This window comes from Zingiber officinale, chromosome 8B, assembly GCF_018446385.1.
Source record: "Zingiber officinale cultivar Zhangliang chromosome 8B, Zo_v1.1, whole genome shotgun sequence".
NCBI classification, from domain to species: Eukaryota; Viridiplantae; Streptophyta; class Magnoliopsida; order Zingiberales; family Zingiberaceae; genus Zingiber; species Zingiber officinale.
The window spans coordinates 87,361,904-87,378,266 of NC_056001.1; the positions used below are offsets into that span (position 1 = coordinate 87,361,904).

At 36.6% G+C, this 16,363-nt stretch overlaps 1 non-coding gene across 1 annotated transcript; it reads right to left on the reverse strand.

The window, feature by feature from the left end:
• Nucleotides 1–8,313: 8,313 nt before the first annotated feature.
• On the reverse strand, nucleotides 8,314–8,419 carry LOC122018304. Its single transcript, XR_006121722.1, has one exon. It is a non-coding gene; the product is annotated as a small nucleolar RNA R71 (small nucleolar RNA).
• Nucleotides 8,420–16,363: the final 7,944 nt, after the last annotated feature.

A 16,363-nucleotide genomic window follows, 5' to 3' on the forward strand; every position in this document is an offset into this window, starting at 1 on the left:
AAAGTTGATGCTCTTCCCTTTATGCATCATCTGTAAGGTACGCCTAGAATAATTGTTATTCTTAAATTTTGTTTTACGATTATGCCTGTGTGAGTTATATCATTCATGCATGTGGTGTGTGTATTGTAATAAAATAATTTTATTATCATATTTTTGCTTCCGCTACATGTTTTGTGAAACGTGTTAAGCACACACCGTCAAGCATATCCTAATAGTAGTATCAGAGTCCGATCATTCTTCAACATGATCGTAAAATTAGTTTTACGAATTGTTGTAATTGTATTTTTATTGTTTTAGATATTAGGAAAATTACGGAGGTGGAAAATTATTTGTTGATTTAAGATTGGAATCGCACAGAATCGATTTTAATTGATCCACAAGTCGATTGATATGTTTATCAATCAATCAGCAGTTGATTCAATCGATTTGTAGTTTAAATTTGAGAAAAAAAGCTTCTCATAATCAATTGGAATTTATTCTCAATCGATTAAGGAGCCAAAAATCACAAAAATTGAACTCTAAATCGATTAGTTGATCAATTCAATCGATCCCGATTGATTGGCAAAAGTCGTGAATCAATTGAACAACCAAAAACGTGAATAGAGGACTTCATAATCGATTATTGAATCGATTGAGCATCTGAATCGATTACCCAATCGATTAAGAGCTCTAAAATCACATAGAAAAAGTTTCTTAATTGATTGTTGAATCAATTAAGCATCTCAATCGAATGAGAATTTTGTATTCGTGAACAGAAGGTTCCACAATCGATTACCCAATCGATTAATGTCTTGAATTGATTACCAAATCGATTAAGGGTTATTCTGTTTGAATGATAAAGGGTTATAATCTATCACTTAATCGATTAGGAACTTCCCAATCGATCAATGACTTATGCCAATCGATTGGCACAACTTTGATCGATTCAAAAAATTCTAATTTTGGAAATTCTAAAATAATTAAGGATATTATAATTAGGGAAATTGTTTCCTAATTAGATTTAATTAATTAAAAATTATTTCCTTAAGATAAATATGTGGTCAGACTTGGAAATTTGTTTCCTAATCTAAATTATGGAATTTTGGTTTATGGAAATCAAATCCTTAAATATATTTGATAACCAAATAAAATTATGATAACTATAAATTTGTTAATGTCATGTCATATCATATGTCATATAGATGCATTAATTAATTTTAATTTTATACCATAATTAGATGTAATTATGTCATTCGTGTGTGATGTCATATCATATTTGTCATGCATCTGATGTCATATAGATAGATCATATGGATGATGACAATGAGATCTAAATCCATTACAAAATATTAAACCTACACCTTCTTTCAATATAGTAAGAACTAGAGTTTGATTACTTGTTTGAGTTATTGTGCCAAAATCAAGCACAACCTGAAATTAAACATGTTCAAACCATTGAGATACGATCTTATGATTAACAAGTTGGTTTTAAATTGAAATGTTGATTTGTTGTGCCAAAGCTAAGGTCAACATGGATAAAGGTGAAGTTGGGTGATATGCATTTGATGTATACTTATTAATGTGTTAGCTACCCGATGTTTATGCAAATATCAATTGGTTGATAGCATAATGTGATAATTGCATATACACGATATGTAATCGGTATATTTGCTACGTACCAATATAGCTAAGAATGACTTATTATGCCAAAGCTAAGGTTGTTCTTATCTGAAGTGGATATTAACCTACTTGGAGAAAACCAACCATCTCCCAAATTCATAAGTAAGGGCTCTTGAAAAGTAAGCAGAAATTTTATTATATGTAAATTGTTTAGATAATAAAATCATCTCTCTCATATATTCTCATTTTTATATTTCTATGTTAATCATTTAATTACGACATCTTTGAATTTGCATTTGTTAATGGACTCGAACAAACTGATTAGGCCAAACTTCTTGGACTGGTTTCGAAACATCAGAATTATTCTCAAAGCTAAGAAACTAGTATATGTTCTTGAAAAGACACTTTGCACAAATATAGCAGATGATGTAAAACTAGATGAGATATTGGCCTTTGAAAATCAAATGGTTGATTCTGAGCTTGCGAGTTGCATCACACTAGCCTCGATATTTCTTGAATAGCAAAAACAACATGAGCATATGGATGATTATATGATTATTTTTCATCTGTGTGACCTATTTGATGAGCAAGCTAGATCTGATGGTTCAAGGTCACCAAGTTACTCTTTTGCTCCAAGATGTAGGAGGGTTCATCTGCAGTACAATTTATACTGAAGATTAAAGACTACATTAAATATTTAGGATCACTTGGATTTACATTGGATCATGAATTAAATATTGACTTAATTCTGCATAGTTTACCCTCTAACTATTCACAATTTGTGATGAACTACAGGATAAACCATATTGAATCCATAATTCCAGAGTTGATCAACATACTCCAAGACATAGAACCTTCTATAAAGAAAGAACAGAAGATATTGATGTTAGTAGACTCCTCAAAGAAAGGTTCTAAGAGAAAACCAAAGCATCAGGCCTTTGGGAAGAAGAAAAAGGCTAAAACAGTAGAATCGACAACAAAAGACTCATGTCATTATTGTGACAAGATGGGACACTAGTGAAAAAATTGTAAGATTTATCTTGAGTCTATTAAGAAGAAGAAGGCATCTGATGCCCCATCTGCTTCAGGTGTTTTTGTTATTTAGTGTCATTCTATTTCCTCTAACACTTGGATAATGGATACTGGATGTGGCTCACATATATTTAATGGCATATAGAGTCTAAGGAATAGCAAAAGACTCATCAAGGGAGAAACAAATCTACGAGTTGACAATGGAGCAAAGGCTGCAGCTATCGCCATCGGAACATATTTGTTGAAACTTCATAGTGAACTTGTCTTTGAATTGGATAATTGTTATTTCGCTCCTATACTAATAAAGAACATTATTTCTATTTCTTGTTTAAATAGAAAAAGTTTCCATATGACTTTTAGTAACAACTATTGTTATATAACTTTGAATGATGTTCTTTACGGTACGAGAACTTTATACAATGATATCTACATGTTAGATACAGCCGGTGATGTATTCAATATCGAAATAAGCAACAAGCGTACTTGAAAAGATAATCGATTAACCTCCTGCTTATGGCATTGTCGCCTTGGCCGTATAAACAAGAAACACATGTCCAAATTGTAAAGACTTGCAATTCTAGAATCATTCAAATTAGATTCATTTGATACATGTGATTCATGTTTAAAAGACAAGATGAAAATGAAGGATCAAGAAGAAGCGATAGAGACGAGGGGGGGGGGGGGGGGGGGGTTAATATCGCTTCTTAAAAACTTCTTCTTTTTGTATAGATTCGTAAAACAAGAATCAAAGCAGTAGCGGAATATAAAAGTAAAAAAACAATAAGGATGATTAAGATTGTTACTTAGTTAAGAGCCTATGCCGACTCCTAATCTAAGACTCACAATCCTTGATCTCACCGTTGGGCAATCCACTATAATTCTTCTTATCAAAATCTTCAGAAAAAAATAATGCAAATAATATGAAGAATGTAAGATAGTAATACACTACTATCTTTTGTAAATTAAAACAATGCAAGCTTTAACTAAAGTTATACCAACACTAGGTAGAAGATGAAGCTCGGTCGACACTTCTGGATGATGTAGCTTGCTTGTGTAGATGAAGCATAGAGTAGCAGAACGAACAGGACCTTTGTACACTTGAAACATGATGTCTTGCTTCAGACCTTGAGCTCTACTTATATAAGCTTTTATCAATTGACTGATAACCCGTTCAATTGACTGATCCGTTCGATCGACCGAACCTCCTATCGATCGACTGGACTGCTTTACTTCGTTCTTCGTCGAGATCTATTTTTCATGCACAATTAATGTTCGATCGATTGATCCTTGATCTGTCGATCGATCAGTGTGGTTCCCCTATTTGCCAAAATTCTTCATCAAGGAGATTTAATTGCATTTAATCTTTGGTCGACCAATCCCTAGTTCAGTTGACCGATCAGACTGGGTTCCAACTTTGCTTCTAATTGATCTAATCTGTGTCATATCGACTTGTTTCAGTCGACCGATCTACTGGTTCAGTCGACTAATCAATCAACATACCAACTTTGCTATCAAGTTGATCTCTGCTTTATATCAAGTTGGTTCGGTTGACCGATCTATAGGTTCAATCGATCGATCAAGTTGAATCTACGAAACAAAGTTAAGACAAATACTCCTACAAAATAAAGTTAGCACGGTATAATGTATGAGTAGTAAGATGCATGAATAATATTTAACAGTAGAACTATCTTGATCTCAACTTGAAAACCTTCTTAGTTTCTTCAATTGGATAAGTGATCTAGGGTTTGTTCCTTTTCGGAACATGTACTCACTGTCGCTCTTCTCCAGTTACTTACCTCAGCCTACTTGCCAAACATTGGTCCTCCAGACCTATTTGGACTTTGTCGCTTAGCATTAGATCAGCTCACCAAGACTTCCTCTTGATCTTTGGTCCTCTAGATCTATCGAGCTTCTATACCAAGTGTCGAATCCTCTCGACCCACTTGGGCTTCTTCTTGGCTTCCACAATCTGCTAAGACTTTTCTGGTTGAGTAAACATCCTGCACACTTAGTTAACTTGTTAGTGTAGGATCAAGACGTGCTAGGGGTGAATAGCACTTGTGGCTATTTCTCATTCATTTAAGAACTTTGGAGTAAAATGCAGTGGAAAATAAGTAGAAGAAAAGAGAAAGAAATGCTTACACTTTTGGTTTACTTGGTTCAGAGCCTGTGACGACTCCTACTCCAAGGCACGTGATCGTTGATTGCTTACGTTGGGCAATCACTATAGTATAAAAAATTCTTTACAAAGAAGAGTACAACATATTTGTAATTTAAGTACTATAATTGAAAGTTGTACCAACAACTTTAAGGATCTAGAGGGTTGTGCTCTCAGTTGTTGGAGTCGCAGGATCGTCGTTAGAGCAACGCACATGAGAAAGATTGTGAAGAATAAACTGTGATTCTCTATCTGCGAAGCTGCTAGTCGAACCCCATTTTATAGCCGAGCTAGACCTGATCTAGATTCATTGATCTCGAGATCAGTCTTTGACTCGACGCTGATTGGTCAACCAAACCCTCTACATTTTCCCAACTTCCCATCCAGATGTTGTCTCTTTGGATAAAGCCTTTGTTCGATCGATCGATCCTGTCATTCGATCGACTGATCCCACTATCCTCACTAGCTTATCTGGTCCAATCAACTCAGTCTAATCAAGTATCTTTATGAACCACAAATGCACAGTTACGTCATCAGTAATACAAAAGATATCGAACCTACATAGACTGTTGATTAAGCACTAGTTGACTTCACACGACAAACTATCTAGACAATCAAAGATTGGTTGGAAAAGAGAGTAAGAGAAAGGTTAAGGAGAAAGAGAGAGAGAAGAAAGAAGAAGGTGATATTAGATTTGGGGATGGATAGATGCTAGGATTTCAGATTCACCATGATGCTAGTTAATGTTCCTATGCACTATTCATATCCTTAACTCCATATTTACATTCATGTAGAGATTCTAATCAAAGTATAGTACAACCCCGCGTAGGTTGTACTGGAGAGTTTACCCAAGTCTTAACACCATTAAATAAAGAAGCAACTCTAGAAAGTTCGGTTAAAGGGTTATCCTCTGTCACAGGACCCCCCGGTTATACAATCGCTAGAGTTATCTAATGTACTTCCTAACGGTAGTACTGGAGTATCCACTCCAATTAGAATATCTTAACAAGGATTAGTCCCTATGTTAAGATCTTTTGACTCTAGAAAGTGAGTAAGTATCGATGTCTTCTATCACTAAGGGCATAATATGACCGATTAAATGGGTATTCTCTATCACTAAGGACCCCCAATTATCTAATATAGTAGCAACCTTAATATATAAACAAATCCATCACAATCCACATACATATACCTGATGTGCGTAGATTATATACTCTTTTATGCATGTTTTTACGCACATTTACATACTTTGAGCATACTTGATCTATGCATTTTTATACTTCCATCTTTCCTTTTAGCATATTTACTCTTTTGGTTTGGAGATCTACTTTTTGTGCATTTTCTGTACACAGGAGTCGAAATTGGTGAAGATTATGCGTCCTCGGACAAGCTTGGAAGGAATTGAAGGGAGAGAGCATCAGGCCGTGTACCACACACGGCCGTGTAGTTTTAACATAAAGGGAAGAGGATATGGCCGTGTGAATCTCACACGGCCGTGTCTTGATTTGAAGAAATTAGAGCAGATGCCTTACATGGCCGTGTAGATCTACACGGCCGTGTGAGGTTTCCAGAGGCCAAGCAGGTGGTGGCCGTGTGCACCACACGGCCATGTATTTCCAGAGAACAGAAGGGTCCTGGCCGTGTGAGTCACACGGCCGTGCAGCTTTGGCAGAGAAGGAACTGGACATGGCCGTGTCATGGGGCCGTGTGGCGCCCGATTTCCTCCTCTATTTAAACCCTCCTTCATGAATTGAAAGAGGATCTCTTCCCCTTTGGGAGAAGGCAAGATTTGGTGGTATCCTCCCATTCTTGGAAGGATTTCTGGGCGATTCGAGGGGAGTTCTTGACGATTTCGATTCCGGAGCGAGGATTGGATCCGAAGACGAGGCTTCTTCGTAGATAAGTTTTCTCTTTCCCCCTTTTCTTGGTTTCTTGGATTGGGGATTTAAGAAATGCTTGTAATCCTTATTTCTTCGGGTATTCTTCCTCGATTCATGGAGTAGATCTTGTATTCTAGGATTAAGGGAGTATTTGTATGATGGATTGATGTAATCTCTTACGGATTTGCCAATTTCTTGTTTCAATGACATTGTCTTGCTTGTATCAATTAGATCTTGAATGATTAATGGTGATTTGTGCTTAATACTCATTCTTGATTGATTGTTTGGATTTCTTGTGGACTTAGTAAAGATAAACTTTCACTCGATCATCCGAGGGATCCACGTGACAGGTGCAAGCCCGTGTAAGGACTTTTGAGAGATAATCTTGAAAAGGAAATAGGAATATTCAAGAGAGTAAGATGGATCTTGTGATTAGTTTCTTGTATCTTGATAGATTAATAAGTTGTGAGCTTCTATGTTGATATCCGAGGAAGGCATAGTAATAGGTGCGCTTCTGTGTAAGGACAACGTAGGTTCACGTCTAATTGATCATATTTAGATACATTTCTCAGTCCTTAGCCGGTTATCTATTGCAAGAGAGAACCGACAACTTTCTACAAGTGTTTGGCAATTGAGGGATAAGAATTGGTGAACCATTTTCATTCAAGAAATCTTACAAAGAAACCGAAACTCCTAGAATCTCCCCTTATCATAACCCAAAACACTAAACTCTTGTTTGTTGATCTTTAATATTAGATTTGTTTACCTTCACTTTGCATTTGAAACAATTGGATAGTTGTTTAGCTAATTCGCATTGAGGCATTTCTAGTGCTTATTCCAGTCCCTGTGGATACGATAATCTTTTATATTACTTGCGACATTTCCGTACACTTGCGGAGCGTAACAAGTTTTTGGCGCCGTTGCCGGGGACTGCGCTATAACATTAGGAATTATCAATTGAGTTAGACTAAACATAACATTTGTTTTCCTTTCATATTGCATAGTTGTAACTAATCATTAGATTTTTGTTTTTACTTTCTTGTATAACTTTTACTTCTTGTTAATTCTTTTTGTACAAATTCAATTCTGCATTTTTGATTCTTTTATTTTTTTTTCTTTTTCTGTTGAATTGTCATTTGCTATCTTGTTCTTGTGTATGCGAAGATCTAACTTTGCAGGGGAATTCTTTCCTTTTTGACCCTGAGATTGACAGAACTTTCCATAAAAGAAGAATTCTGCAAAGGCAAATTGAAGAACAGGAACATTTGAACATGGCGAATAGACCACTCGAGGATTATGCAGCACCTTATGCAAGAGGTTTTCGATCTAGTATTTCAAGACCTTCAGTGGAAGCTAATAACTTTGAGATCAAACCCGCAATTATATCTATGGTGCAGCAGAACCAATTTGGTGGAGGACCTCATGAAGACCCCAATCAACACTTAGTGGTCTTTTATGAAATATGTGGTACCATGAAAATGAATGGAGTTCCTTCAGAAGCAGTTAGATTATTATTATTTGGGTTTTCTTTAAGAGATAAGGCAAAGCAATGGCTGCATTCTTTGGCCCCTAATAGCATCACCACTTGGGAGCAGTGTGAGCAACAGTTTCTTGATAAATTCTATCCACCAAGCAAAACAGCTCATATGAGGAATTTAATTGCAAGCTTCAAGCAAACTGACTCAGAATCTCTTTTTGAAGCATGGGATAGATATAATAGTATGCTCAGACAATGCCCACATCATGGGTTGGAAAGATGGTTAGTGTTGCACACTTTTTATAATGATATCAACTATCATACCAAAGTGTCCCTTGATTCAGCTGCTGGAGGGGCACTTATGAATAAAAGTTTAGATGAAGCTGAAGAAATTATTGACAGTGTAACACAAAATCATCATCAATGGGCAAATGAAAGAAGTGGTGGCTATTCTTCTGTAAACCCAACAATTAAAGCATCAGGGAAGTTTGATGTAGATGCAGTCACTCTTTTGTGTGCAAAATTGGAAGCTCTTACAAAGAAATTTGAGAATATGGGGACTAGTGCTAATATGGTCAATGCTATTAGTACATCTTGTGAAGTATGTGGGAGTTCAGAGCACTCAAATGACTCATGTCCATTGGGAGCTATCACTGCACAAATCAATCAACTGGAACAATGTGATGCAATCATGAGTTACAATCAAAGGCAGAACAACCCATACTCAAATACTTATAACTCTGGATGGAAGAGCCATCCCAATTTTTCTTACAGAAATAATCAAGATCAAGGACCATCTATGGGGGCAAGACCAAATTTTCAAGCTGGGCAACAAAATTTTCAACATCTATCTTCTCAAGGCTTACCAAAGTCAAATATTGAAAAGATGCTTGAAGAAATTATCTCAAGTCAGAATGAAATGAAGCAAGATTTAGCAAAGCTCATTCAAAGAATGGATAATTCTGAAAAGCATCAAAAGATCCAAGATAGTCAAATTGCCCAACTAGCTTCCTCATCATCCAGAGCACCAGGACAACTTCCAGGAAAACCTGATGTGAATCCTATGGAGCATTGCAATAGAATTGAGCTTAGGAGCGGACGGACCTTGGGAGACTCCCAAGTGACTGCTCCAAAAGGGATACAAAAAGAAGAAGAGCTCTCTCCTCTTATACCAAATCAGATTCAAGCTAATGAGGAGAGTACCATTGAGGTTGAAGAGACTCTTCCACTGAACCATCAGAGCAAAGCTGTCCCTTTTCCTCAGAGACTTACAATGCTCAAGAAAGATGAAGAATTTGGCAAGCTTTTAGAAAAAGTTAAGGAAATTTGTGTAGAGGTACCTCTTATTGATGCTATTCTTCAAATACCTAGATTTGCCAAATTCCTGAAGGATCTCATGTCAAACAAGAGAAGAAGAGGAGAGGTTGAGACAATTGCGCTTAGTGAGGAATGTAGTGCTATTTTGGAGAAGAACACTTCCCCAAAACTAAAGGACCCAGGGAGCTTTTATATTCCTTGCAACATAGGAAAAGTTTTTTTTGAAAAAGCTTTTTGTGATTTGGGGGCAAGTGTTAGCCTCATTCCCTATTCAATTTGTAATAAATTAGGTCTCAAAAACATTAAACTTACTACTATGGCACTTCAACTTGCCGATCATTCCTGCAGGTACCCTTTGGGTATTATAGAAGATGTGCCAGTAGAGGTGGATGGGAATGTTATTCCCATAGATTTTGTCGTGTTGGACATGGAAGAGGACCCCAGGATTCCTATCATATTAGGAAGACCTTTCCTTGCTACAGCTGGAGCTATAATTGATGTCAAAAATCATAAGCTTTCTTTGGTAATTGGTAAGGAAAGGTTGGAATATGATTTATCTAATATCTCTAACCATGTCTCGTCTCTTTTAAATGCTTGTAGCAGGACAAGTATTTATAAACTTGAGGAATGGAATTTCCATCCTCATGGAAGGCCACCAAACGAAGGAGACAATGTGGTGGAAGATGTTGGGAGAAGATCTCCCAACAAAAACGAAAAGTATATCTGTCCTCCAAGGGTGAGGAAAAGAAGTGAATGATCAAGTTTGGTCGAGCTAAAGACCTTAAACAAGCGCTTCTTGGGAGGCAACCCAAGGGTTCTTTTAGTTAGTTTTGATTTGTATTTTAATTTCTTTTAGTTTGATGCATTCTTTTGATTTTGTTTTCAGGTTAGGTGCAAAACAGAGCCCGGCCGTGTGCTATACACGGCCAGGCAAAGGTTGCAGAGAAGGGAAGTGCTTGGGTCGTGTCATCCAGACACGGCCGTGTAGGATCTCCCGAGGAGAAAAAGGACTAGGCCGTGTCCCAAACACGGCCGTGCAAAGAATTCCGAGAAGAAAGATGGAGAGGCCGTGTCCCAGACACGGCCGTGCGAAGAATCCAGAGAAGGAAGAGGGGGAGGCCGTGTGGATCTGCACGACCCGTGTAGGAGAGTTATTTAAGTCTTCTTTCTACCTTACACGGCCAGATCTTGGCCGTGTTCCGCACACCCCCAACTCTCCAAAACATCTCTTTCTCTCCCAATCTCTTAAAAACTCCTCTCTAATCTCTCAAGATCTCTTAGATCCGGATTCTCCTCCTCTCTAAGACTTGGACTTTTTGTTCTCCTAACCTAAGATCTTTGCTTTTTGAAGTTTTGTTCTTTGAGTTCCATTTTTCCAACCCTAGATAATTCTTCCCCTATCTAAACTCATCAAGATGTCCAACATTTTGAAGAAACTTCGCAAAGGAGGTGGTGGATCCAGTGGAGACAAAGAGAAGGAGCCATCAAGGGACAAAGGAAAACAACCAGTGAAGGGAAAAGACAAAAGGACTTCACGCAACGAAGGTAATGACAATGAATTCAATATTGTGTTTAGAAATGATGATCAAGTAACTAGATTTGCAATTCTTATCAATAGAAAGATAGTGTGTACTAGATATATGAACCCAACTGTTCTTGATATGCTTAGAATTAGGGAAGATGTAGATTTGATGATTGGGTTTTTGGATTGGAGTGATATTATGTATACACATTTGTGTACATATCCTCGTCTTGTTTTAGTATTTTTAAGTTCATTGGATGTCCATTTTACTAATGAAGATGATTATTTTGGAAAAATCTCATTTAGACTAATGAATCAAGAATTTCTATGGGCATTTAGTGACTTTAATTCTTGTTTTGGATTAACCACCGGTAGCCCTCGTAGGTTTGATCCAAGGTTTAATTGGAATCATTTTTGGAATGCAATAACTGGGTTAGATCAACCTTATGAGCCTTCAAGAGCTAAGGCCTCCCATATGCAAAACCCCATCTTTAGGTATCTACATAGAGTCATGAGTAAAACTATTTTTGGTAGGGGAGAGAGTGATGGGGTGGTTAAAAAGATAGAGCTTTATACTTTATGGGCTATGCTTTATAAGGTTGAATTTGATTCTGGTTTTCATTTTGTTCAAACCTTATTAAGATATGCTAGGGCATCATCGGGATCAATTATTTTTGGTGGTTTGATTACCCGAATAGCTTATAATTTAAATCTTGATGTTGATGTGTTGGAAATAATTCATGGTAATGACATGATTGACATTGATGCATGTCTTGCTATGAAAATAATCGTTCGGGATGAGAATGGTTTCGCGTTTCCTAGGAGGAGTGGTTCTCCTTTACCCCTTCCTTTTCCTGAACGAACTACTATTCGTAACCCGGCTAATTGGGTCATTTCTGAGTTAGATTTTGAGGATAACCCTTCTATACCTGGAGACACTGAGCCACATCATGAGCCCTCGTCATCTGGACACCCGCAGCCTTCTAGTTTTATGGAGCCTGCTAGGCATTCTTTTGCATATGGCACGGGATCTTCTAGGTTTGATTTTTCAGATTTTCGTACGTCTCTAGAATCACTTCATGAGAAGCAAGATGCCCAACGAAAAATGTTGGAGGGGCGCTTCTCTTTATCTGATGATCAGTTTAGGGAGGTACAAAATCATTTTTAGTTTACGAGGAATTTTCAAGGTCAAGTGGCTGAGTTTGTGCAGGATTATGATACTGATCAGGCTAGGATGAGAGATTTTATGCAAAGCATGACGCTTACTAGCCAACAAGTAGATGCTTTATATGAGTATCATAGATCCTTGGGTGAGATTCCAAGTTTTCCTAATTTTCTTATTGGCCAACCACGTCGTAGACCTCCTTTCCCTCGTCCACCTCCTCCACCATATTGATTTCATCGGGACGATGAAAAGTTTAAGTCTGGGGGGGTGTCATGTACTGTTTAGTTTGGTTTTCAGTTTTTAGTTTTTGTTAGTTTTTCATGTTGGTTCATATTTTCATTGCTTGTTGCTTTATTTTGCTTGTTTTTGAAATAATCATGGCAAAAAAAATTTTTTTTTTGAGAACATCAAATCTTCACTTATATGCTTTCTTGGATTCAAGTGAAATGTTAGCATGATTATTGTCTTGATTCATGATGTTCGAATGATGCTAGTAGTAAACTTTGTGTAGTTCTTTTTTCTATCTTGGGAAGCATTAATAAGCTAAGAATCTTATGGTGATGAGTTTTAGTTTTGGTTCAACCTTAAGGATTTTATCTTCACTACACTTGTGCTTGATGCTTGAATAGTTGATGTCATTGAAATAGTCATGATTCATCTTGTTTGCTTAGTACTTGGTTTCCATGGTGATTTCTCAACTTTCATTTTGGTTACTGGATGAGGCTCAAATCATTAAAGCTCATTTGGAAAAATCAAAATATCCCAACATGTGTGCTAAAAGTATATTTGTGAATAAGTTTTGCACAATGCAAACACTTATAAAATAAAAAATAAAAAAAAATAAGGGATATAAAAAACAGTTGTCATGAGTGGAATCTAGCAAGTCACCCCTTTGAGACCGAGTTAGGTTACTGTGGAAATAACTGCCTAGCTTCCCTTGAGATTGAGCACACCTTTGAGACCTTGGGTTAGTTGAGAAATATGAACCAAGTGAATGGTGAGTAAGTGCCTATCACTGGTTACTTGTCTTTCACTGGAAACATTAGGAATTCAAATTTGATGACGACTTTACTAGGACATGGATTGAGACTTGAAGGGTGTTGAGTTACTTTTACACTGTGCACAAGATTCTTATGCTTGAACCATACTTTACTTGTTTCCATGATCACGCTTGTTAATGAAACTTTTTGATAGAGTTAGGAAAGTGCACTAGGTTTTATGAATGTGTTATAGAACATATGAATTTAGACTGCAGCATTTTGCTTGAGGACAAGCAAAGGTTTAAGTCTGGGGGCGTGATGTGCGTAGATTATATACTCTTTTATGCATGTTTTTACGCACATTTACATACTTTGAGCATGCTTGATCTATGCATTTTTATACTTCCAGCTTTTCTTTTAGCATATTTACTCTTTTGGTTCGGAGATATACTTTTTGTGCATTTTCTGTACACAGGAGTCGAAATTGGTGAAGATTATGCGTCCTCGGACAAGCTTGGAAGGAATTGAAGGGAGAGAGCATTAGGTCGTGTACTACACACGGCCATGTAGTTTTTGTAACACCCACTAAGCTTTTAAGATGAATAAGAGAATGATGAATTTGCCTTAGAAAAATATTAGTAGAATGTTGAACCAAAAAGAAATAAAAAGAAATAAAAATAGGGAGTAGTCAAGGATTGAACCTTGAACCTCTTATATTATAATTTATAGAATTAATTAGTAGAAACCAATTGGGATAGAGAGAAGATATTGATAGCAAGGAAAGGGAATGCATGATAAAGATAGGAGTAAAGATCTAAAAAGAGAAAGCAAGAAAAGAGCAAGAGAAAGGCAACTTGCCTTCCTCCCTTTCTCTCTCTTTTCCCTCTCTTGCCGTGACATTAAATGGAGAATGAAGGGGATTCATTCCCCCTTGTTCTCATCATAAATGATGAGAATAAATTAGAAAATAAAATAAATAAAAGAAAATAGAAAATGGGTTAAAGGAGAAGGAAAGCAAAAAAAACCAATTTTGCTACCTCTTCCCCCTTAATATATATATATATATATAAAAGAGATGATGTAAAGGGAAAATTCTATTTTTCTCTCATTCTCCCTCATCCTCCCTCTCCCTCACCGAACCCTCAGTCCCCTCTCCTCCATCTTCAGCCCCAAGCCAAGGTTTTCTCCTAAGAAAGCCTAAGATACAAGGAGGACTTAGCAAGGGAATCAAGGGAAGGGGACTAGAAGAAGAGGCTACTTCTTCCATCACCACACCTTAGATCCACAAGCGAAAAGGATGTAAGCTTCCCCTCACCTGTGGTACAAGGCGTTTTACGTACTTTCGGATGTTATGAGGATTAGAAAACCTAGAATAGAATTTAAGAAAAATTCGGCCAAAGAAGAGTTTTCAAATCTAGGAAGGTTTAAACAAGTCCTCATTTCATGATATTTTTCTATGCTATGTAGGAAGGTTTTCCTTCATGTTTTTATACCTATATGATGCTTGGTCAGAGGAGTATCTAACCCTGGAATTTCGGCCAAAAATATTTTAAAGAGGTTAGGGAAATCATTGTTTAACCAAACTAGTACAAGATTCCCTCCATGATTTACTAAGGGTCTTTTATTGGTTTTTCTTGCTTGAAAGTTACTTGGAACCAAAAGAAATCCACTCATATGTTTCGGCCAAGAAAAGAGCTTAGGGTTAGGAAGACCTTTAAATTTAGGTAACCATGTTTATATGATAGAATATAGAGTTCTCGTAAAGAATTGCATGTCGAATATTGTAACACCCACTAAGCTTTTAAGATAAATAAGAGAATGATGAATTTGCCTTAGAAAAATATTAGTAGAATGTTGAACCAAAAAGAAATAAAAAGAAATAAAAATAGGGAGTAGTCAAGGATTGAACCTTGAACCTCTTATATTATAATTTATAGAATTAATTAGTAGAAACCAATTGGGATAGAGAGAAAATATTGATAGCAAGGAAAGGGAATGCATGATAAAGATAGGAGTAAAGATCTAAAAAGAGAAAGCAAGAAAAGAGCAAGAGAAAGGCAACTTGCCTTCCTCCCTTTCTCTCTCTTTTCCCTCTCTTGCCGTGACTTAAAGGAGGGAATTAAGGGGATTCATTCCCCCTTGTTTCATCATGAATGATGAGAACAAATAAATAAATTAAAAAAAAAAGAAATGAAAAAAAAGGCTAAGGGAGATGGAAAGCAAAAACCAAGTTTGCTACCTCTTTCCCCTTAACATAAAAGAGAGTATGTAAAGAGAAGATTTTATTTTTCTCTTATTTCTCTAATTCTCCCCTCTCCCTCACCGAGAACCTCAGCCCCCTCTCCTCCATTTTCGGCCCCCAAAAACAAAGTTCCTCCTAGGATACAAAGGAGGGCTACCAAAGGAAATCAAAGGAGGAGAACTAGAAGAAGAGGCTACTTCTTCCATCACCACACCTTAGATCCACAAGCGAAAAGGATGTAAGCTTCCCCTCACCTGTGGTACAAGGCGTTTTATGTGCTTTTCGGATTTTATGAGGATTAGAAAACCTAGAAAAGAATTTAAGAAAAATTCGGCCAAAGAAGAGTTTGCAAATCTAGGAAGGTTTAAACAAGTCCTCATTTCATGATATTTTTCTATGCTATGTAGGATGGTTTTCCTTCATGTTTTTATACCTATATGATGCTTGGTCAGAGGAGTACCTAACCCTAGAATTTTGGCCAAAAATATTTTAAAGAGGTTAGGGAAATCATTGTTTAACCAAACTAGTACAAGATTCCCTCCATGAATTACTAAGGGTCTTTTGTTGGTTTTTCTTGCTTAAAAGTTACTTGGAACCAAAAGAAATCCACTCATATGTTTCGGCCAAGAAAAGAGCTTAGGGTTAGGAAGACCTTTAAATTTAAGTAACCATGTTTATATGATAGAATATAGAGTTCTCTTAAAGAATTGCATGTTGAATATTGCTAGAAATTCATGAACTCTTCATTAAGATTTTCGGCCATGATAAGATGGATAGCTTAGAAAAGCTTAAACAAAATTTTAACATGCTCAAGACCTCTGTGATATTAAGATATGAAAGTTGTTTAATGCTCTCATGCTTAATTAGGGTATAGAGAATTTAGTTACATGATATATGACATGTAAGATCACAAGGGTCCTAGCTTGTTTATGAACCAAATTTGTATATGATGTTCTTAGTAATTTTTGCCATGAAACTTACTTAGGTTTTC